This window comes from Strigops habroptila, chromosome 11, assembly GCF_004027225.2.
Source record: "Strigops habroptila isolate Jane chromosome 11, bStrHab1.2.pri, whole genome shotgun sequence".
NCBI classification, from domain to species: Eukaryota; Metazoa; Chordata; class Aves; order Psittaciformes; family Psittacidae; genus Strigops; species Strigops habroptila.
Window position 1 is genome coordinate 21,999,704 of NC_046360.1, and position 25,288 is coordinate 22,024,991.

At 41.0% G+C, this 25,288-nt stretch overlaps 1 protein-coding gene across 1 annotated transcript in view; it reads right to left on the bottom strand.

Annotated features, from left to right (window-relative positions):
- The window catches only part of PRKCD (protein kinase C delta), a 66,976-nt gene extending 50,043 nt beyond the window's left edge, over positions 1-16,933 (bottom strand). Inside the window, exon 1 of the mRNA XM_030500583.2 lies at positions 16,704-16,933. The gene's annotated coding sequence lies outside the window, so the exon portion shown is untranslated. The remainder of the gene's footprint in view (positions 1-16,703) is intronic.
- Between the last annotated feature and the right edge of the window lie 8,355 nt (positions 16,934-25,288).

The window sequence follows — 25,288 nt, forward strand, 5'->3', positions numbered from 1 at the left end:
AAAAGTGCTCACCTGTCATACCTGTCTTTCATACTTGGCAAGAATTTCATTGTGTCTTCTAAAACTCTTGGATATGGGCCACATCTAACTACTCTTAAGCCAGATAGAAACAGTCACATCATCAGAAGAGTATCTGGTATTTTTCCTTGAATACACAAGGTAGTAGATGAGTAATATGCTAACCCAACAAGTCACCAGGTTTGTCTTAGGAAGCCCAGTGCAACAGTCTATGCTTCCTATCTGTTCCTAGGACAGCCTAACAATGAAAATTCAATTCTATTGAGTTAAATTCTATTAACTCCATTTAACTCAAATAATACAGAACAAAAGAAATATTTTGCAGACTCACTGTTTATCTCCTTTTCTGATTTTTTATCAGTAGTATTTACCCAGACATACAAATTTTCCTTTAGATAGCTTACAACTTTTAAGATCCAGGGTACAGCAAATCTAAGTCACAGTGACCGAGTCCTTCAGGGAATAGATGCAGCTCTAGCACTTGCCAGGAAATAAAAGCTGACAACCAAGCAAAACTGAGAAGAATCCATCTAAATGAGCCTCATAGCTTGAAAGCTTCTCCTGCTTTTCCGGATAAACTGGGCAGAGGCGGAGGAGACAAGCTTTCCACATTGTAAATGGAGCAGAAATCAAACTGAACTGCATGATCCTCATTCTCTTGAGCACTCACACTGAAGTCAAGAACAATTATTTGAAATAGTACATGTGGCTCTTGACAAGGAGGCACAAGCCTGCAACTGCTCTAACTTTATCACACCTAAATATTCTGAACTTGGATGATAATTAGAATACGAACAACAGAAAATAAGTCAGAGGGCAGACAAGAAAGGAACACTTATGTTTCATATGAAGCATCATGAGAAACCCTCTTCTTGTTCACAAAGAGCCAGCTCGGAGGCAGAAAACAAAATTATTAAAGCTGTACCTTCATAGAGAAGGGTTAGGATTTAGCAATAAATACAACTTCGTAAAATGAAATAAAGCATGTGTATGTTTGCACTAATATAACAGAGACCTTTTTCAATTTCATCCCACAAAAAGTTGTATTAGCCCCTGAAAATAACCAGGACTTTGAATGTTTCAACAGGCACTGTGGAAAAAAACCTTAAAACAACAGAAATGTAGATCAAAGCATACAGTAAAACATAAGCCATCAAACTCTGGAGCCATAACAAAGGCTTTATAATCTAAAAAAGATTAAATGGTTGCCATTTTAGAGTGTTTCTGTACAAGATAAATGAGAACATGGTAAAGGTCCAAAATATACCGGCTGACTAAAACCCTGTTACATTTTCCAAGACAACACTCTGCTCTATGAGCTTTATCAGAAAAAGCATGGCGAGTGGAGCCAATTTTGCTCTGACCAGGAAAACCTCAGCCCTGTATATCAATGGCAAGAAGAGCCAAAGAGTGTAACAAAGACCCTTTCAAACATGGGAAAATCCAACTAAGAAAGGACAAAACAGCTACTGTGAAAGACCCAAAACTTCCATGCCCAAATACATTTCCAGATGTGGGCTTTTATAGCAAAACATGACTTTATTTGTATACCCTTACACTTCACAGTAATGTCATACCAGTTCTTTTAAAGTATTTTACTAAACAAGTGCAACCTGTGTCAGACTCAAAGAACTGTATGCACTTGTAGGATTGTTTGATCACAGTACAATTCTGAATTTTACTCCGAGTATTCAGTTCTATTGACTTTACAAGGCATTTTGAAAGGGAAAAGCCTCCAGCTATAAGCAACTTCTGAATGTCAGCTCACTGTACTACCTCCTGTACTGCAGCTATAAACACCCGCTGGGAAGGTTAATACCAAACTACAGTAATTAAAAGGAAAATCTTTTAGGTTGTTCCTTTGAAGAGATTCAGACAAGCAAACTAATTATTGTGACAGATCCTGGAAACATCTGATTGCAAACTGCAGAGGACTTGACAATAGCACAATGGATTTTGTTCAGCAGGAAAAAAAAGGGGGAAAATACCAAATCCTTCCATTCCTTTAGGGTGATTGAGAGACTTCATTTTGGTCAAAATATATTTTACTATATTACTTTTTTTCTTTTTGTCTGGAGTTTTACCACCCATTTCTAAATAAATACTAATGTTATACGCATTTTCAAAGACCACACTTGGTTTTGTTCTCCAAAGCTGGGACACCTGTAAAACCAGCAAGGTTGTAAAAACAACAAATTAAGGATACAGAAAAATGACTTATCTCAGAAATTCATTATAGTGCAGTATACTGCTTCCTGATAATATTACCATTGGTTACTTGTTTTAACAATTAAGTCCCTGGGGAAATGTTACGTTTCCTAGGAGCTGGAGCAAATTACCATCAGTCTCTGGAAGGAATAAAGTAAGAGAGAGAATCAGAGTAACCCAGCAAAGTTTCTTAAAAACCAGTTTCTCACTGTTACTTATGTAGCCCATGTACCACAGAAACCAAAGGCTAAGGAAGTGAGCTAGCTGAGCAACAGGAAAACAAAGCTTTTTGCTATTTTGCGATTTAAACGGTTTCACTGCAGATCTTCTTTGCATTAAATGTCTATCAAAGATGAAAGTATTGAACTGCAGCCGGCTTCTCAGCAGAACACTGAAATAAAAGGCATAGAATAAGAAAGCAAAGCACAGGAATACAAAATGAAAAAGTGAGTTTTGAAACAGTCCTGACAAACATGCTCTATCAAGACTGATTTCACCAGAGAATGTCATGTGAAAATGTGTTTTAAAGTGCAGAATTCAAGATCTCAATTTCTCTCTTGGTTAAAGCAATGTCAAAATTAGGTGTTGCTATTTTCAGACTTTAACAACAAAGGGGTCAAAGGGGTTTGTTTTTTTTTGTTTGTTTTGGGTTTATTTTTTTCTGAGGGGTTTCTTTTTTTTGGGGGGGGGCGGTATGGGGGCAAGGGGACACGGCCCTTAACAGCTACAATGGTTAAAACAATTGCAGCAGAAGGAAAAATATTGCCTTCATTGATATTTAAATCTAACAGGCTGTCTGGGTAAAGTCAGGGAAATTTCCTTCTTGAAACACAAGCTTGTAGCATGAATGTGAGAGTTTACTTATGTCTATGTTGATGTTGCTACTGTGCCAGATAAATGATGACCATATTGAGATCTTCGTGAGCATATCTACAGCAACAGAAAAACTGGTTTAACTGCTTTCAATCTGTTTCAATCAAATATTGTTCGAAGTCTGGAGAGCCCAAGTAACTCAAGTCACTATCTAATTCCTTCCCGATATGACGGACTGTACAGTATTTGAATATGTGTGGGCAAAGCAAAGTCTAACAGCAACAGATAAACTTGGTTGTCTTTGCAATAGGAAAAGGCTCTAGGCAAAGTGAAGTACAGATTTTTCTGCCTTTTGGTTGGGCTATGAAGTAAACTTTCCCTGCTGGGTTACTTCTAGCACTGTTAGCACTGGATGTAACCAATAGGATAAAGTTCATCTGTGATCCCCTCTTGGGCCCCTTGACATCTCTCATCAGTGCAACTACAAGCACTTTATGCTGCCATGAGATCCCTGGCCACATCGCTGCTACCAATTCAACCCTTTCTACTGACCTATAAAGAAAGCAATGTTTTCATCTGCACAGTTGGAACACACAACCAAACATCTTAAAAGCTGTTTCAAAGTCGAAGCTTACATTATTTTATTTTTTTAGTATTTGGCAATACCTGAAAACTCAGAGCCTGCCCAGAGTGCTAGTGTTGTGCTCCAAGAGGCCAATTCAGAACTTCAACACATATCATGTGGGAACCAGCTTAGAAATATGTTTATCAAATGCATAGTCAGAGACAACCAGCTTCTGGATTCCAGGATCCACATTAATAGAACAGAAGCAACCAGCCTACTCCCTCTTAATATTTTTCTTGCTAGGGACATTAACACTGACTTGTAGCTGTGATTATCACTCAGCTGTAAGAATAAACATTTTCACTGCAAGTTATTTATGAATCTCACAGGCATCTGATGTCATCTGGCACTATATATTTGCAAAGAAAAAAAGCAATTGTACTGTTTGACTTTGCAGGGAGATACAACTAATAGACACAAAGTACAAAGGTTCTTTAGCCAACCCCTCCAGCTATCCAACTCAAGCTGAACACAAATTACAAGTGTGCTAATTCTGTGTAACATGGGAATGTTGAGAAAAGTTTAAGAAAAACTGCTGTGTCAGCTGAAGTCATTGCATTGCACATAAAGACTCAGAGGCTGAGAGGACAGGCTTACATCTCCTATTCTCTGATCTACAACTTGTGACTTCAAATGGCAGCTGCACCAAACACACAACAGGGGCTCTCCATAGCTTCCCACCTTCCATGTTCCTTCTCCAACGGGGAAGGGTTCTGCTCACTGATAACCAGAATATGCCTTTGTTGCAGTTTATCACATCAGCATTCAGTAGATTAGAAACAAGAAATCTGGTTAAGTGTGAAGATTTGCTAGCTCGGCCAATCATAACCTCAGATAAACAGGAGGATGATATGATGCTGCTATTCTGGTTTTCCACAATTGCTTCCAGAGAGAAGCATAACATGGCTCCAACACATATTGAGCGAGAGTCTAACTGGAATCTATGGAAAGATGAACCAAGAAAGCTTTTACAGCTTCCTTTCCGAGATGACAAACCCCTCTCCATTAGTCCACCCATTTTATCCCCATCTTATTAAAACGCCTGTATAGGCATAAAAGATATGAAATCTTCACATAAAACCTAACTTTAAGGAAAAGGAATGTCTCTGAAATTTTACAATACATCATAAAGTCCAAAACAATGCACAAGAAAACTCACATAGTCTCAAGGCTATTTGCTTTCCCCTGAGATGTTGGCAGAGACATTTACCTCAGCTTTGTTCCAGCCTTGATGCAATATTGTACACCGTCACCTACATGGAAATGTCTCCAGTTTCCAACCGAGAATTGCTCAGGCTGTGCAGCACACACGGCTGAGCTCAGCATGGTCAGTCTTGCAATGCTGGGCGAGATCTAAGGCAAGTAGCCCAGCCGGATGGCTCAGCACTTGCCCTGTGTGTGATGGGGCTGGCAGCAGACCATGCAAGATGACAACCCACAGTGGGATCCTCCAACCAGGCACTGCACTCAGGCTATTGCAATACGAAAAACAAGCAAACAACTGAAGAAAACATGATGCATTACCCACATTCTGGGCAAGCAATTTACCCAAACTATACACTACATTAGGGGTTAAGCAGAACAATTCTTCTGTCCCGTACAAAAGAACTCTTGCTGTCGTATCTCTTCAGAGTCCTACATCCAGCTCCAGGCATTCCCCCTGACCTCCATTGCTTCATACATTGAGCACAGATGGTAGAGAGCCATGCTACGGTATTTATAACACAGACTTTAAAAGACTTCCAGAGTATAGAAACTGATGTATTGCAACATATAACTTTTTTGCAGCTTTGCAAATTGCCTAACAAACTACTTTGGGAGATTTAACAGTTAATCAATTTAGTAGGGGTATTAAGCGGACTTTGGAAATAAGACCCTGATCAGAAGACAACAAGTATGCTCCTCTTCATCTACTTGCTGCAACTCTATCCACTAGAACTCCAAATAAGAGCTAAAGGACCACAGGAATAATACCAAAAGCACGCAGACACAAACAGGCATGTTTTTAAGTTGTCTTTAACTCTTATTAGGCGGCAGGGTGTTCTTAGTAACTAAAGCAAAACTAAATGCAGCAGAACAAGGATACATTCTTCCATCTTGGTCTGTCTGGGACACCTTGCCGACAGCAAATGTTTTCAATTACACAAGTCTGGCATCCTTTTTTGTGCTTTTAAGCAAATAAAACACTAGATACGGCTGTCTTTCCTTTAAAGTATTTGAATGCTCATTCCACTGCCTCACCATAGTGTCTGAGAAGCGTTAAGTGTACAGCCTAGCTTGGAGAGCTGTTAATTCAAAACAGAGTCCTGTAAGTCTCATGGTTTGTTTAAAGCAAACAAAGAAAACTTCCTTCTGTTGAGACTCACTCAGAAATGTTTTTAGTATTAGGATCAGCTTATTCCCTGGAACGCAGCATGAAGCAGTAGTAAGAAAATCAGATTTATAAAAAAACCCCAAACCAACCAACCAAAAACAAAGACTAAAACCATAATACAAATAGGTAATTTTTTAAATCTAAACTAGAAATAATGCCAAAATTCTTCCATAGCCCCCAAAATAAGATTTGTTTGTCAATGGGAGGAAGTCTTCCAGAGAGTAAAAAACCCTCAAGAACTCAAGCACACCATCACATCAGTGTGTGTGTATCAAAACATTCTAACCAAAGTCATTTTCTGTTTGACTGTGTCCCTTTGACAAAACTGAATACATGCTATGACATGGCTTTCAGAGTATTTTTAGCTTAATAAAAGATTTCCATTTTAGGTCATTAAAGCCAGAGTACTGCTGATAAGTAAAATTGGTTTTGTTATTGAACAGATGAAGCTCAGCTCCTTGCTGCTCTGGCAATTAATTTCTGATCATTTATTTCATGTGGCCCGACGGGGTAGAAAGGTTTCCTCCTGGGCATTTTTCCATTTACAGTTCTGAATAATTTTACAAGTTTCATCTATCAACCAAGTTCAACTTTGCTCTAACGGCAGCAGCAGCAGCACTTGTATCCACCCAAGTGCAAATCAGTTTATAAGTGTTTAGAATGACTGTGTTTACTTAAGCTTTTCTATTTAACTGCATCAATGAAAGAAGAGACTTAAAGTGGAATGCCACACATGCTTAGACAAGGCTCAGCTATGAGAAGCTGAGTCGATTTGGACACTGCAAACTGCTGAAATGCAGTTATAACAATGTTATCCAATTTAACTAAACATACTCTGGCCTAGCTACATTAAATACATATACAAGTCCTCATTTTCTTGAGGGACAAATGGGGATTAATTGGTAAGTTAGCTATCATCACATATTACAGAAGATGAACTGCTCACTCATCCCTAGGAAAATAAAAATAATTGAAAGACTACTTCTACTTTTTATACAGCAGTAAGAAGTTACCCACAATATATAAAGCACTGCAGAGTGTTGGAAAACCCCCCTGTCACTGTTTTAACAGCTTGGAAAGAAAAAAAAAAAAAAGGAGGGGAGGGGGAGCGAAATTTCATTCTTTATAAAGTACATCAAATTATGCTCCATGATCCAAGAACAATTTTCAACCTGGCTTTTGGTTTCAGTACTGATATACATACTTCTTACAATTTTTAAGAATAGATTTAACCTAATCTCTACTACAGTTAGAAATGCAATAATTTATATAATTCATACATTAAAAATATATTTGTATTCCCATAAATATACACTTAATTTATGTTTTATTTATATAGTCACTAAATGCACTAATGTGTACTTCAGTTAAGCAGTACTGGGAATCTAGTATGCTATTTTAATACATGCTTCAAACTCAGCTGTGAATAAGATCTCCACTAACTCCATACAAGAAATGTGCAAGAAAGTACTTCTCAGTCAAAATTTGGCCCTTCAAGAGAATAGATTCTAGGGTTATAATAAATATTAAGTATTTAATAATGAGTATTGAAGACTTCTTGTCAAGATTTGCTTTTTAAAAGGAGAAGGGAATGCTATAACATGTTACATTCGAAATCAAAATGCAGATCTGAGAAGCTGAACACATTGCTGCAAGAAGTTAGTAGCTCCCGGCTTCAAAGTTTTGAAATTAGGCTTACACAATGCAAAGCTCTACAGATGGAAAGAATGGCCTCACAGTTGTTAACTAGTAAGAGAATAAGGAAACAAGCAACAGAACAACACACAAAAAGTAGAGGAGATTGAAACTAAAAGCGGATTTTGGTCACAAGAGGTCCTTTGATTTGTCCTTTTCTCTAGCTAGGAGATGCAACAAAGAAAACAATTCAACATAAGGAGAGACAATAAAGAGCTGTACTGTTTTTGCTTCTCTTCCCATTCCTTAAATACATATCTATATAAACTTCCAAGCAAATAAACATTTCTCTTTGCTTCAACTGCCACCCACTGGAAAAGGAAAGCAACATTAATTCCGAATTGCAATACCCTAAATAAGACAGAAAACCAACCTGACAGATACTACTACAGATTACATTAAAGCTCTGGGATGCTTGAAAATCTTAATGGCACTGCTAGAAATAAGCAAGCTTGCAAATTAAACTGAAAAACAGAATACAGCAACAAACCACAGCTTCACTTCTCTTCCCTGCCCCAGCCCCTGCCAGTGGGCATTTGGGTTGTACTGCAAAAGTTTTGGAGAGGAGCTGGAGTATGGCAGGATGAAGTGAGAATGATGGCGCTGAAAAGTGTGGTGCCACAAGGACAAGCAGCATTGCACAGCCTGGCAGTACTCATCGTGCTGCACTGTGCTGCTCCTGCTGCACTCCAGGTCTCTCTCTGTGCTCATATTGCTGCTCTCTCTCCCACTTGCTCTTGCCTTAAAACAGTAATCCACCAAATTTCTTGCCTAAATGGCAGCTTTGGCATTCCAGCTTTCCCTCACTGGCAACCCCCATATTCCCTTTAATGGGCACATGGGGTGCCTGTGGTGCAGAAATTTGCTGGTGCAGATCCAGTAACTTTATCTTTTAAGTAAGAGCAATGCAAAAAGGCTTGCTGAAGAAACAGCACAGGCTGAACAGAGCATTATCATCCACTTCAGATGTGTTCTAACTTTAGATAAAATAAACATATACTTACACCAAAAGTGCTTACCTATGGAAGCAATATGAAGTATTTGCATGCAAAAGCATGCCCATCATGCAGTGATGGCAGTATAACATCATGTTGCACAAATGCAACGAACCTCGCCCGTAACTGGAGCAGACCGTCTTGCAGACATGTAATTGTGGTGAACCTGCACTGAGGCTGGGATGGCTCAGCCAGGGAAGTCAGCATCACAGCTGGGACCACTGGGCAAGCAAACCTGAATGGTACAGACTCATCCTGACTTCCTGGAGAGGAAACCCAACCTCTATTGAGACCCAAAATATGGGGAGAATTAGATTCCAGAGAACCTTCCATATTTAAGATATTCTCAGGCATATATGTGAGGAGGCAAGTTTTGCCAACGGAATAGCTACTCTGCAATTTTGGATAAACTCAGAGGTATGAATTGACTGCAGATTCCCTCACTTTAAGGGTCTAAGGAATCTGGAGGAAGGGAAAAAAAGCCTAAAAACCTAATACAGGCCCTGTGAGGATTAACACACAGACCTATAAATTCTTTGGTCTAAATCACATGTTTCTTCAAAAAGGCCTGTAGAAAAAAAATCAGTTATACCAGGAAAAAATATCTGGCAAAATCCCCCCTCGTGAAATTTTTCTCCTGCTGTTGTAAAGGTGGGGAATCTCATGGCAGAACAACTTCCCTGGACTTGCACAACAGGAGATGCTTCTTTCACAGGGCAGAGGGTCAGAGCCAAGATACCTGCCAAAGTTGTAATACAGCTTCAAGCTGTATCTTCCTGCTCTCTAGCTCCCCAACACGATTTTTTCTAGGCAGAAGTGCTGTCTACTGACCTCTGGTTTTACCTGTGCTTCCCTAATCTTTGTGCTACGGTTGAAGGAATTAGGTAACTGGGGGTGCTGGAGTCTCCTTTTTCCCTGAGAGAATGGGAGAAGACATGTTCAAGTGCCAATGGCTCACTGCATTCAGATCAAGCAAGAACTGGATGCATTTTAGCTCTTAAATTACCTGGAAGAATTTAGGCCCATATTAAGAAGCTCTTGCCCCTGGGATGCTGCTGCTTAGGTAAACCTGTTAAACAGAAATCCTGTCAGCACCTGTCAGTTATCAAGGAACACAAGCAAATGTAGCACATGAGAGCTTGTAAGATTTCCTGACAGACAAATCTGCTCTGGACATTGGCAATCAGCATCCCCAAGTCATTAGTAAGAATATTTTAGTTCAGTGAAGGCCAGTCATCGGCCAACAGACACATCAGGAAACAGCTAAACTCTTGTTGAGCAATTCACAGCTCAGCACAAACACAGCATCAACAGACCAGCACACTGGATGTGAAGAAATGTCGTCATCATCATCGTTCAGTGAGTGCAAGAACCAGACTATTAAAAAAAAAAAGTTTCTTTAAAAAACCCCAAACCAGTTATCTACCAATACTGAAAGCATCTATAACTAAATCTACTCCTTCACATGCACAGATACTTGTATGACTGAGGGGTTCAGATGCAGGTTTTATTTCATCTATAAAAGGAACAGAGTTCGTTATCAAAATGAAAGATCCTGGCAGCATTTACTTGATGTAAGACAGCCATCTGTTCTCTCTCTTACAGGAATATGTATTAAATACATTTTATAAATAAGCAAGAACAAATCTTACTTTTTCAGTAAAATATTCTGACACACAACTGTGTTCTTTAGCAAGTCAAGTATTTTCTTCAGTTCAACACGCATGAACAAAATCAGAAAGGTACAAAATATTCATTTTGGTTACATAGTCATGCCAGCAAAATGCAGCCACCCAAAGGCACTATAAAACCTATCATAAAAATCTCAAGATAACATACAGGACAGTCAGTGTCACGTTTCAAACATGACAGTCTTTCAAAGTTATTGCTCTATGTATATTTATCTTCATTTTCCTTGAGAATACAAGTTAAGAGCATATAATGGGCTCTACTTGCTACTGCCTGGACTGTACCTTCCTACCAAATTTTCACTCAGAGGGCTTTTTGAAAAGGAGGGACTGTGTCTTTTAAGAAAGCAATACAAGATTCCTCTTTTGTTCAAACACGAATCAAATACAGTCTCCTCCTAGAAAAGCATAGTTCAGCCACCAATGTGTAAGCAATAGCTTAGCTACACTGCCTTTGTACTCACTGGGGAATTTCCCAGAAAAACGCAGACTGCAGAAGCCAAGCTTAACCTCAAGTTTGGCTGCTAGGCATTTCTGATCATCTTTTCAAGTACCTGTCTACATGTTCAAGCATCTAAATCTTGAAAAAATCTGGCTATAAGTTAAAGAAAAAAATCTTTAAGATCAGAAAGAAAAATCTGGTTATCACAACCAAAATTCCTTCTTCCCTTCAGCTGTTCCTCATATTGAATATTGATTTATCTGATGCACTGAAGTAAATTAGGCATCATTGGTACGATGAGAAACAAAGCGGTACTGACAAACACTCAGATTTCTTTAGTTCCTTAAGCAGAAAAAACATTGCGAAGCTTAAACTTCACTTCCTCAAGAAACCAGAGAATATGATAAAGAATCAAATATACAAACAAGGATTTTATTAGTAATAAAAATAGGTGTTGATAGGAGGAATAAGAAAATTCAAACACTCAGAAAGTAACTTGAGACTTAAGTACTAAAAAGCCATTCGGTTTTCTTTCTTTGCCATCTCATCATTACCAGTTTGTCACACAACAACTAACCAGCTCTAGGCTTTCAGCTCCAAATCAGTACCTTGCACGACTTCATAGCACAGGGGTGGGGAAAAAAGCTGAGGCTGAAGTTTAGGTTTACTGCATATGTTTCAAGATACACTGTATTTATAGCAGATAGCCAGGATTAAACCAAGTCTATAAACACTTAAATCATTTATGAGACTGCAAAAGACTAAACATAACACAAACCAAAGCCACTCATGTACAAACATACATCCTATTTTAGAGGTTTTCAGTCACCCAGGAGATGAGAAACAAGACACTGATTCAGACAACTCCTCCGAGCCCAGTGAGGCAGAAGGGACTTCAGCCCACACGCACCTCTTCAGAAAACTGAGGGGCACCCTTACCAAGCTGTTTGGGAAGAGCTTGTTTTAGTAGGGTCTCTGCCACAGACACATAAAATACCTAGTTCAATGATACCCTGACCTATTAAACAGTCTCCTGGGAGCTATCCCAATGCCACTCTCACTCCAAATGGGTAAAACCAAAACCACTCGGGTACATTTCAACCAAGCAAGACCATAGTTTGCTAACAGCTCTAAGGAAAAGTATTAGGAATAGCAGGATAGGAATATAGGTTGCCTGTCTGTTTTGTTCTCAAAAGTAGCACCTTGGAATTAAAAATAATCTTGTTCAGGGACATACAGAGAGGTGCTGTTTTGTTGGGTTTTTAGGGGTTTTTTAACAAGTTTGATGGTTGGCTGATTAAATGGGAGGAGATGGCAAGCGCATGCGCCCTCCTCCCTTAGCAGTCAGGCAAGTATACAAGGCTTAAAAGCTTGATGTGCATCAGTTTCATGAAGTTCTCGGTGATGGTCACTCCCAGACTTTATGGATCATGATTATTATCATATGAATACCAACTATGCTTAATTATCCTTAAATAAACTTCCAGATAGTGCATTACACTCAAAGGCAAAGAAACTACCAGGAAGCGCACTAATTTCAGTAAAAGGAAAGATTTCTGTGGTTTTATGCACTTTCTTAGCTTGAGAAATACTTTTAAAGAACTGATTTTATGGCCTACTACTTTGATTTGCAGCTATTGATATACATCTGTGCTGCACCACTTACATCTTTTAGTTAGAAACTTAGAAATTGCCAAATCTATTGTCACTCAGAAAGAAGCAATAGCCAATTTAATAGCTTCAAAACATATCATCGTGGATGTCAGGACGCTTTTCTGCCACTGAAAGGTAGACATTACATTCCACTTGCATAAATTTTAATTTAAAAAAACCCAAAATAAAATAAACTGAAACACACAGATACACACATCAGATTTCCATTCTCTGTATCAGTATTTCTTGCAATAACAGAGTCTAGTCTAGATCAGACCAGAAATAAATCTCTTGCCAAGGACAGATTTGTGAGGTCCCCAGTAGTCCTATGCCAGATGTCTCATTTCTCTACCTTCCCTGGTGTCTCTGGTAACAGAAGCAGCATACTGGTGCATCTTCCACTCCTAAAGGCACTACCTTTAATCTAGGTGGCCCTATAGAGCTAGAGTAAGTACATTACTTCCTCCAGAGCAGACTTTTGCAAAATTACTTAAACACCATAAAAAGCTAAGAGGGTAGCTCTGGTTTACGTAATGCATCTTTAAGAAAGTGTAAAAACTCTTGCAGGTAGAAACAGCTGCCTTTTAACTGAGAACATAATACAAGCCATTTCAGCATTATTTTACCAAGGCTGTAAAGAGCTCTCCCAAGCTCATCTCTGCTAATTGCATCTTTGCAAAGCACAGCCAAGCAGATGCAGAATGATTACTTTTAAGTGCTGCTCAAATAGCTCTGAATGGGCACAGGTAGCTTTTCCCCTTTCCCTGTTCCTCCTTGCTGTCCTTTGGCTCCACATACAGCCCTGAAGAATCAAATTCTCCACTCAGATTATGCAGGTAAAGGAAGATTCAGAGAAAGATGACGAGGTTTGTCATGGAGCAAGGAAAACAGTTTCAAAAACTACTGGAACATAAACTGGTTTGGTGCTTTTTAGGCAGCTTTTGGACAGAGCCTGATTAACCGCGATGGAGAGGCTGCATTTAATGCAAGGATAATTTCAGAGTAAAAATCACATCATCTTTCTCATCAGTGGATGATTAACAGAGGAATTCGGCTCCTAATGAAGTCAGCCAGCCCCCAGACTCCTCTGGTAAATCCCTTCTTGTCATCTTTCACATTCAGCTCTGACTCATCTGCAACAAACATTTCAATTCCTGGCCTCTTCCTTTTTAACTCCATTCTTTTTACAGCAGGTTAAGTACATACTTCATAAACGCAATGAAGTGGATGGTGGACTATAGGTACATAACACATTTGAACTGCATCATGAAGAGACACACCTGAGTTAGCTTTAGGGAACTTAAATACCAGTGTCAATGAACGCAATACAGGCACATACCTCAGCACTGGCTAACACCTGTAAAGTATGTACACTTTACAGTCTGCATTGAGGCTTGTGCCACTGCAGCTTCACTGTGGATTAGCTGGACTGAACTGAACTTGGATACATTGCAATGTGCTGCAGTCCCATCTGCAGTCACAGTGCAGCTGCAGAGTGAGAGGCGATGAAGGGGCTCCTCTTTTTGGGAGCAGCAGGCAGAGCTGAGCTCCAGCTACAGAAGGGCAATGCATCCACAGCGCAGAGGGTCTGTGCCTCTGCACAGAGAGAGGGTGACTGAAGTCCTTCAGATGGAAGCAAGGATTAATGGTTACTATTAGGCCCTGAAGTACTCAATTTGACATGAACTGTAACTGTAATGACTGTGGCTTTTAGACACCAAAATAGACTCAGAGGCCTGAAAGCATTTCCAAGTCATTTTCATAAAAGATGTCATCTTTCTAGGTTTTATTCCTATTTCCTTGATCTACACAGCATCAAATAGCCAAGTCATCTTTGAGAGAGTCTTCTAAAGATTTCTCTTTAACAAAAGTAACTACAAAATTTCTTTAGTGTTCTAGTTTAGAAACAGTTTCTAGTTGGGGGAAAGAAAAAAAAAAAAAAGAAAATCCTTCTTCACAAAGTATCTTTTCAACTATATCTAACACCAATATAGAGAATGGAAATCTGATGTGTGTACCTGTGCGTTTCAGATTATTTGATCTGATTTGATTAAAAAGTCAAAATTATTATACTATTTCACTGTTCCATTCAATAAGACAATTATGACCCTACTGTATAATTATGCCTAATGAAAAGGTGGGTTATAATTCATGATATACAAAATGGAAAAAAGCTTGAGAATGAGCTCTTGTCTGGTGAGAATACGAGCATCTTCCTGATCAATTATGTCATGCACATTCAACTGAACAGAATTGCCTGATGGCATACTCATTAACCACACATACGTCACAGCTGTGTAACAGAACATAGTTTTCTATAGGTTTGTACCAGCCACTGAGTGGCAGCAATTCCTTCATATCTAAATTATTACATGTAGGATGAAAGTTTCAAAGTATTGCTAACTCTTAGTTCTTTCACGCTACCCCTAAATTCTTTTATGTTTAGCATTCCATACAACCATATAAATAATTCCTAGTGAAATATCTTGTTCTGCGTTTCAATTTTTAGACTGCCAAAGTTTCAAAAGTTATGTAGTTTATTCTGATAATCATACCAAAAAATCTAAATCTACGTTTTGCTGCCTTGTTTGTTTCTTTCCTCAGTATTTGAAGGCTCAGTCGTGGGGTGACTTAAATCTACCAGTCCAAAGACAAATATCTAATTTTTTAATATAGCTATTTTCAGGAACTAAACTAAACAGGAAATGCTGCATATACACTTCTTGAGAAAGATATTTATGAATTATTGCTTAACCACTTAATAAGTATTTCATAGTATCTAGTTCAGAAAGCTGTATTGCTTACAGTTGGATATAGCTTCCTATTTGATCAGTACAATGGTGCACGGCATTATTTGACAGATGGAAAGCTGAAGAGGTTACTTGCTGGCTTACTACACTGTTCATAGACTAATGACTGCACTAGGCCAAGGCCCAAATTAGATTTAAAAGAAATTACACACAAGCCCATCTAGGATTTTGACACCGACTATATGTAGAAATGTTAAATGCTGTAATTCAGGCTTTAAACGAGTCTCTAAAACTAGGAAATAATCTAGCATGAGAACTGATTATAACCACACCTGTCTTCTCTGCAGATTCACTTCTGTCCTTGCAAGCATCCAACTGTCAAGAGACGGGATGCAAGGCAATATCATCCTTGCACATAAATCTCCTGCAAGAGCTCCAAGGTCCAGATTAACACTCTGGTCTGCGCTGCCTGAACAAACCAGAGGTGAAGCGGTGCAACAGTCAGAGCACACAAGTAAACAGATATCAGATGTAACCACAGAAGGTCATAATTCAATTATTTTAATATTTCATACCCTAATGCAAATGCGGAATTCTCCAGCGATGAACTGAAAATTGGTTTTTCAGAGATGCACGCCCGGTATGTACACAAAAGCAACAGGCACTCCTGCCCCTTCATTTCTTATTGTCTGTCGCCATTCAGCTGGAAACCTGACCACTTTAGAAAGATCTGATCCAAAGTCACTGCCGTGCGGGGAACTGAAGGAGTATCAACGCCGCTAGGCGGAAAACAACAAAACCAAAGAAGTTGGTACTATCAAACTTGACGTTTCTGCTATCAGGAAACGCCGTGTTTCTGTGAAGCACCGCAAGGACCTCGCTACCTCCTCACACGGGGCACGACCCGCTCCCTCCTGCCAAGGCTCCCGCCGAGCCCGCCCGTTCCTCGCCCGGGGGCTGATAGACTTTCTCGGCCCAAGGTCGCGCTTCCCCGCGGACGGAACGAGCCAGCCCCATCCCCGAATTCGGCGGCGGGGAGATATCGGTGGACAAAGTCCGAGTCCGGGCCGGCCCGCGGGGCTCCCGCCGCAGCCCCCCGCCCCGGGGCGCGCAGACCAACATGGAGGCGCGCCTGAAGAGGAAGCCCCGCAGCAGTCGGAGCCCCGCGGCCGGACCAGCCCCACCGCCTCCCGCCCCGCAGGACCCCGGGAGCCGCTGCCCCTACCCGCCCTCCCGCCCCTCACGACCGCCTCGCCCGGACACACATCGGAGCGCTGGGCTGAGCTCGGCCGCCACCCTTCTCTCCACTAAGAGCCCCACGGAAGGCGGCCGGGCCGGAGGGAGCCGGAGCCCGTGTCGCTTCCTCATTCACCCCACGCCAGGCGGGGCAGGAACTACCGAGCAGAGAGAGCCCCACATCAAGGGCAGGTACCAGCACTCACCCACTTCCAGGGAGACGTCGGGACCTGTGGCTACCGCCGAGTTTCGAGTGCTGTCCCAGCAAAAAGCAACAGGGTGACTGAAGGAAGGCGGGAGGGAGCCAGCGGGTCCCCTCCGCCGCGGCCCGGCCCGGCCCGGCCCGGCGCTCCCCGCCCCGCGCCCCCGCTCCGCCCACGGGGCGCAGCTGCGGGCGGCGCGCTCACCTGCTGCCGCCGCCGGCCGCGCCCCGGAGGCGCTGAAGGAGGCGGCAGCGCCCCCGTCTCTCGGCCCTCGTGCCTCAGAGTGGCCCCGTTCCTTCCCTTCCTTTCCTCTCGCTCCCTCGCTCGTTGGAGGCGGCCGCGCTCGGGAGCGTCTCAGTTCTTACTTCCACAGCGGCGCGGAGGGCCCCGGGCTGGCCGGGCGCCAGCGCCGCGTACCTTGGTTCGGCCGAAGGGCCCCTCCGCTCCCTGGCGCGGTTGAGCTGGGGAGGCTGCGGCCGGAGCGGTGTTGGTGCCGCGTTTGAGGCGAGGAAATGGTTTTTATTTTTTTACTGTTGTGGGTTTGGGGGTTGTTTTTGGTCGCCGAGACTAGAGGAGCACTGGTTTGAGGAGCCGGAGCTCGGCCGGTGAGCGTCGGTGTGTGCTCCTGCCCGGCGGGGAGCGGCACCCGGGTTTCCTCACCCTTTTACCACGGTCTCTCTTCCAGGTTTTTATTTGAAGTGTTCTTCGCTGGTGTAAAAGCCGTGGATGTAGTTTTAATAACGGAGCAAAGCTGGGTAGGCTGTAGCCCTGTGAGCACAGGCATTACCTCAGCGATTTATCACAGGGGCGGCCTGTGCTGGTGTGCCTGAAGCCAGAGCCCTTCTCAGGGCATTCACACCCCGGCCGGGGCTTTTCCCCAGCCTGTTCTCATTTCCAGCTAATGGGGCTTTCCTTGAAGCCTTCGGTGCTGCACTCATCAGTGTTAAATAAGGTGTTTCAGGGATGGGTGGCAGTACAGGAATGTGTGAAGTGTAAGAACCAGAGAAAACACCATCGTGTTCCTGTAGGAATCCAAGGCAGACCTTTGTCATCATTCTTTAACTCATACGGACCAGGTGTAATTACTCTCCGGTTTTCATCTTAGATGATCTCATTCTGGCCTAGCTGCAACCTGTAGAGAAACTCCCGGTGTTGTTTTGTGCCCTTGTGACCCTGTGGTGACTGTGGGTGTTTCTCCAGGCAGGTGCCAGATCACAGTGTGCAGCTGAGGATGTCAGAGCATTGCCAGGAGCTGTGACCCTGCTGTCACATGGCTGCAGAGTCATCTCTAAAAAGCCAAATTCCACCTGTTTGGTGTCCAGCTTCTTTCCGGAGTATTTCACTTGATATTTATGAGGTAATGTGGAAGTTTCTCAGTTTTTCTGTCGACATCAAAACTGAAAGGCTGTAACGCATACAAAATCATTCCTGTCAATAGCTTTTTTATATGTAAAGAGTTTAATTTGAAGAAACTTATTTTAAAACAAACCCTAGGGCTGAGAGCTGTAGTGGATGTAGTGATCATCACAGTTTGGGTGAAAGCAGTGGAGCAGAGTCATCTTGGGTCATTTCATTTTTATTTCTGCTGCAGCTTAAACTAATATTTTGTAGGTACATGTCCTTATGCATTTTAAAGTGTAATTTAAGAAAAAAGGAAAATGTAAATATTTTTCTGCTTTGGGACAGGGTACTTTCTCATTGACTGTAATACTATAATAAATTGCATGAGGACCCTAATTTAAAATTATGTAGATTGCTGTTACACTGAAATCCGAGGAACGTTATATGCATGAGCAATTCATGAGCATTGTGTTAAAAAGCAAAACTAAAACTAGTTTGAGTGAGAGGGGAAAAGCAGAAGCTAACTGTGGCCAAGCAGTTTTCCTCATTTCGATACTTCCAGTGAAGTTTGGCAAAACAGAAAGTGCTTTAAAATGTGTTTTATTTAGTTTCATCTTCTTTGGGTATTTAATGGAGTGTAAGTGGTCAGAAAGAGTCCATTTTGATTTGTGATCTTACCATATAATGTTGCAGCAAGCCATTTGTTAAGTACCACTGCATTTCAGTTATTTAGAGAATCACTTTAGTCCAAGCCTTTTTGAAACAAATAGTCTTTTCTTGTTTGGACTGTGGAAAATTTTGCAAGGCCTAAAGAGATTTGTGTCTTATGTCTTTGTTTAATCAGCTGATGGGTTTGAGTTGAATTAGGACTGAGGAAAGATGTAAAAATTTGATCCACAGGAAATAAAATGGAGAATCTTCTCAGCTAATAACAAAATGTGGCTTTAGAGATTTGAGGTGTTTCCTGGTACTGAGACTTTCTTGCTGACTGATTATTCTTTGTAATTTTGCTTTTAAAACAGCAGTGCAAAGTGTGTGGTAATGCTCTTAGAGTTGGAGATTGTCTTTCATCAGAGTAGATTCTAATGCAGCTCAGAGCTTTATTAACACATTTTACAGGCACTGGAGTTGCAAAGGGGAGGAAAATCGGTTCTTATTGAACAGCTTTTAGCAGTGTTCTGTGTCAGCTTCTAGGAAAGTGGTAAGGCATGCTGGATTTCATTGAGATTACAGCATACCTATTAGAAAATAAAAGGTCAGTCACAAAAACAGGGATGTGGGCATTACTGTCCGTGGTCCATATTTCTGTAATGTGCCTTTAGATATTTTGTTTTAAACAGTTTGAGACTCTTTTCTTTTTAGATTTCGTCCCTTGGGTAGCTGGACAGATAGTCCAATACCTCCCAAACCGATGGTAAAGCACAGCTGTGGTACAGGAAAGCTTTCAGATGGAGGTAAACTACTAAGGCCTCCTGCAGCTGGATTTTTCTCTTGGATTTTTCCATCCAGAAAAACTCCTTTGCCTGGGGACACTTAATTTTTGCCATATGACATGGTGATGGTAGGGGGTGATGTGACTTTGAGCCCTTTCATGTGCATAGGTAAGAAAAAAAAAAAAAGGACAAGAGAAAGCTTTCTGCAGCAGCTGTAAGTGAAAAATGTATAGTGGAAGATGGTACAAAAAATGTTTCCGAAAGTGTGTAATCACCTTTTGTGAGCTGAACCACTGTAGCTACAGTACCTGCTACCTCGAGCAGGGAAGCCTGATTTGAATTCTTGATTTATGCCAGGCAGATACTTGATTTATGCCAGGATGATTACTTATGCAGAAGTGTCATTTCAGAACTGAAAACAATCGTGGCAGTTGTTGCCAAGTTCTTTTTCACAGCCCTGCTCTGTAACAGGACTTCACCGGTCTCTTTCCCAAGCCTACCAACCAAATGCCTGCTCTCATTTCCTCTTTTCTGATAGTAGTCGGGGTGTGGAGAGTCTGGTGGTTATGGGAGTTTCCACCTATTACCTTCTACACGGGTCTGTGGTCTACTGCGTAGATTCACTTTTTGAAGTGTTATGAGCATTTTGTGTTGTTCTTTATTCAGCTTTTCCTTAAAGTTGTGTTGAAAGGCTTGTGTTCTCTATAACGCTTTTCTCCTCCGGTTTTTCATACTTTTCTCCTTGAAGGACATGAGCTCTTTATGGATTAGTGATGACATAGATACTGAATTTGGTCATAAGAAGGTCCAGCTGTCATATACATTTGGACTGATGTCCAAGTGAAAGAGAAATTAGCCTTCCTCTTCTGAACTCTTGCAACTTTAGAGATTCTTTTGATAATGATATAAATTTATTTCTACTGCTTATCTTTGCAGTTTTTATATTGACTAAGGAAGGGTTTGTTCTTTATATTAGTCAGTAGGCCATTAATTGTGACTTGAAGCTGAGTTGATCTTTCCTACTTTTTCAGTGTTTGGTTCTGTGCATGTTGGATGTCAGCAAGCTGCTGTGCCTGCGTAGAGCTGTAACTGGGTCAGGAAGACTATCTGCAGGTGAGACACTGTGGTTAGGCATTACATCTAGGAGGAGCTATCATATCTCTTTAAATGTATTGTGGTTTAGAACTTGCAGTTGCATAATCTTCAGTGCTTAATAGAGTTTAAGTAAAAATGATGGATTTATTTTGTTTTTCCTCGTGGATGAGATGTGTAAGTTAGTTGACAATTCTGGGGAAGATTCTAATGTCAGATGTGAGCATTTGAATTTCTACATATTTGTGTAAGGAACTTTCTGCAGAGTGGTTTTTCTTATCAGATGTAAGCTTTAAGAATTTGAGATTAAAACTGAGATATGCTTTGTGTCCCAGCCATTCTGCAGTTCTACTCGTCTGAAGGAACTTTTATATATGATTCACTTAGAAACCAGGTAAGAAAATAGTTTCCTGACAGTTTTGCTGACACACCTGCATATTGAACATTGCAAATTCTTCCGATGTTTGATATTTTTAAAGCTTTACTCCCTTGAGAAAGTAATTACATTAGTATCTTGGACACTTTTTTGTCTTTCTTAAATGAAATGTATTTTGCACGTGTGTATAAAAGATTTGCAAATGTAATCTTGGAGTTTCTAAAAGACTGAAAATCTGGACTATGTATAAAAAAGACCCAAAAATCTCTTAAGGTCTTACAAATAGTCTCTTGCTGCCTTCCTTTGTTGAGGGTAGAAGACAGTTTCCTGCATTTTGAACATCTGAGACTGTAGTTTCATCCATGTTTTTCAGAAGAATTTAAAAAAGAAAAATAAAAATCATAGAATCCCAGACTGGTTTGGGTTGGAAGGGACCTTAAAGCTCATCCAGTTCCAACCCCCTGCCACAGGTAGGGACACCTTCCACTAGACCAGGTTACTCCAAGCCTCGTCCAACCTGGCCTTGAACACTGCCAGGGATGGGGCAGCCACAGCTTCTCTGGGCAACTTGTGACAGTGTCTCACTCTGCTCACAGGGAAGAGCTTCTGCCTAATATCTAATCTAAACCTACCCAGCATATAGTTGGCTTTCTGGGCTGCAAGCTCATATTGCTGAGTCCTCCTGAGGTTCTCCTCAGCCAGCACCCCCAAGTCCTTCTCCTCAGGGCTATTCTCAATCTATTCTCTGCCCAGCCTGTATTTGTGCTTGGGATTGCGAGACACAGGTGCAGGACCTTGCATGTGGCCTTGTTGAACTTTATGAGGTTTGCATGGTGCAGTCAACATGCCGGAGGGAAAGGATGCTGGCCAGAGGGACCTTGAAGGCTTGAGCGGTGGGCCTGTGCTAACCTCATGAAGTTCAACAAGACCAAGTGCAAGGTCCCATATTTTATGGTGTTTACTGCACACCCCTCCTTACACTAGGTTTTAACATGCCAGCTGCCAGTGTTGATTTTGAGCAATGTAAGTGTTCTACTTCCCCTTATGATAGCTTTACTTTGCAAAGTTAATATGATGGTAGAATGAGGAAGTGCAATTGATGCAATTTTCTTGCTCAACACAGTTCTAGTCATAGTTGGGTTCACATTCCTGTTAGTATTGGAGAAAACTGTCCTGTGAAAGAATGTAATTTTCTGATTTCTTGGCTTGTTTTTAAGCTCTCTTTTGAAACAATTCCTTTTGATTTTTGGTGTTCAAGCTTCAGGAGATTGAGATTCTATTCCTGCACAGAATAGAGGCACCGCAGAGAGAGACAATTCACAATTCTGTGCAGTGGCTTGGACAAGGGGGGAGTGATGGTTATTTTTTTTTTCAGAGATCTTTTGATTTGCAGCTGAAGTTGTCTAATGAATAGGGAAGAAAAAGGTGGAGATCATCAAGACAACAAATTTAGGCCATCACATGGCTTGAGCTGGGAGTACCTTAAGCTTTTGCTGCTCAGCTGAGAGGAATGAAGAATCTCAGTAACTACTATGCAGTCACCTGAGGCATGCAAGTCTGCTGAATATGGCTTTTGCTTTAAAAGTGAAGTTTCAAGGGTGTCACGTATAAAGAGCTCCAACATTCCGAAAATTAACAAATGATGGTATCTGATGAAATTGTAAGATGTTAGGATAATGCACATAGGTTTTGTTTAGATTTTAACCCAGTCTCATTTGTGGATGTTTCCAGGGACTACACTTGTGCTGTGTTCACTGTGAATCTTGGAGCATTAGAACAGGCAGTTAAGGCCTGCTGCTCTGTCACTCACAGTGGCAGCAAGGTAGGGCTCTTGGGTGAGAACATGTGAGTGTGGCTCTGCCTCTGTTGTGCTTTACTCCGTGTCCCCTCCTGTTGGCAGTGGGCAGCTGGGAGTGGAAGGACTGCTCTGTCCTGTGCTCTCTGCAGTGAGTGAGCAGGGCTTGCAAGGCATGGTAATGAGAGCTGTGGAACCTGGACCCCCAGCCCCTGGGACCAAGGGCTAGTGTTATTTTTGAGATTATTGTCAGATGGTCAGAAGTTATTAATGAAATTTTGGATTTTTGGGGTTTTTTTTCTTACATCAGTGTAAATAGTTATCCGAAAATGCAAACTGCAATGGCACTAGCATGTGTATGGCAGGGGTTTGTCCACTTAACATGCTTGAGTTATACTATCAGACTCTGCAAACAATAACATGGATTGGTCCCACACTATGACTGGAACGAGGCTTTGTTTGCAGAAAGGAAAATATGTCCTATTGTGGCGTGATGTGAGGATATGGGAGTACCTGAATCCTGATTTCATTGATCAGCTGTGCAGTTTTAGAGCATAGTTTGACTATGGCAAATGAACAGCTTTTGGCAGCTAGTGCTACTAACGTTTAGTTCTCAAGTATTAATTCTTTTTTACTTAGGCTGTATGCTTGGGTATTTTTCCTTGTTAAAATTACGATTAATAATGTTGGGGTTTTGTCTTCCAGGCTGTCCATCTTAATCAATCTACTTGGCTGTACTCAGGTGTTTATTATTTAGACCATTATTGTGTTATGATAGTCATTTAGTAGGATTTATTTTTATCGGTACAGCAAGTGCTGCTATCGAAAGCTGAGCATAGTATCAGTGAAACAAGATAATATACAAAATAAATCCCAGGAAACCTTTAAAATGAAAGCAAACATCAATAATGAAACTACAGACTGTATGTGTTTGCACAGGAGGAGGGTGGAAGATTGATGTCACCTGCCCCAGGCATGTCACAGTTTTGTTGACCCACACAGGGAGAATTTGATGTAGTTAATGTCTGGAGTCATGGCATAGATGTTGAGTCATGCAACCTGAGATGTCAACATGCTTCTTTTCCCCACGTTGCATGGTGGTTAGAGAGAGTGTTTGGTGGAAATAGTAGTTCTGCATTGCACTTGCCAAACTCCTATTACATGTGCTTGGTTACTGCTGTTGGTAGCAGGGTGAAGGGCAGGATTTGACATGGCTGTTTAAAATATGGTAAAGTAATAAAGCCACTGAGAATATTTACTCTAGTTTTTAGTAACAGGGTAAAAATCCATTCTTGCCCTAGGAACTTAAGTGTTATAAAAATAAATTGAGGCTGCTAGCAGCAGAATTGAAGAGGAAAAGCCCATCTGCAGCAGAGCTACTTTGCAAACATGTGTCTGAAGATAGGTTATCTAGTTAGAGGCACCAGAGCCGGTATTCCAGACTTCCATACTTCCTGAATACATTTTACTGCAAGTCTGACCTCTTTGCAGCTGGGACATTGGTGTAACTCAGTCGTCTGTTACCTCTGTTATGTCTCTTGTCAAAAAGTTAATTTTGGGGGTGTTACAATTCTTGTACTCAAAAGAGGCTGTAGAGTTGCTGCTTTTTGATACAAGTATGGTGTCTTGTGTCTGCTGAATCCTAACGTGTAGCCTTCCTCGTCTGCATTTCGGAAGTGTTTATGGGGTCACACGTGTATTTCTAGTTAGTGTTGATTTGACCCTATATGTGTTTGAAGGTAATGCCACTTGGAAATGTTTTTAAGTAGATGCAATTTCAAGTCAGTTTTTTATTTTTGTAAACTAATTATTTTATGTGTAATTATTTTTATTTACATAATGTATAATTCAATATTTTATTGTTGACATACTTTGACAGCATACAGAATTCACAGAATGCCTTGTGTTGGTATCTGAATATGTAAGATCGATCCTGCCTGCATGACCTACAGCATGCCTGAATGTGTAGCGTGTTCTAGTAGGCTTTGTGTCCTAGACCCCCATAGGTACATTTTGTCCAGTCTGGTGTTAAATATGATTCACTACTTGTCATTCTCATGATTAAAAAGGTGCCTGTATTGGTTTTTTTCGTGACAGAAAGGTAAATAGAAGAATGAATCAGATACTTATATATTAACTGGCTGTGTCTCATGCTGTCAATACAGTGAACTCTACTGTATTGCTAAGGACAAATAGGTGCTATTTTTTTTTATTGGTCACACTCCCCCAGTGGTTTTAATTTGCTTGCAGAAAGAACAGAACTTTTTAGAGACGGGTTTGCCGTATTTCCAACTATTTTTACTCTGCAAATTTTCAGCAATGTGTTTGGAGGCAGGTTTTTTCCTAACATTTCTTTACTTCCAGCTGTAGGAAAGGATATATTCTACACACAGATTTAGAACTGTAGGGGAGCTTTTATTATACAGAGGATGCCAGTGATATAAATCGTTTGAAGGAGGAAGAGGTGAGAGAGGAGGTAATAGTTTCCTTATGTTTATCCAAACTTTCTGTTTTCAGATAGGCCCAGAGTAGAAGAGAGGAAGTAATTTTT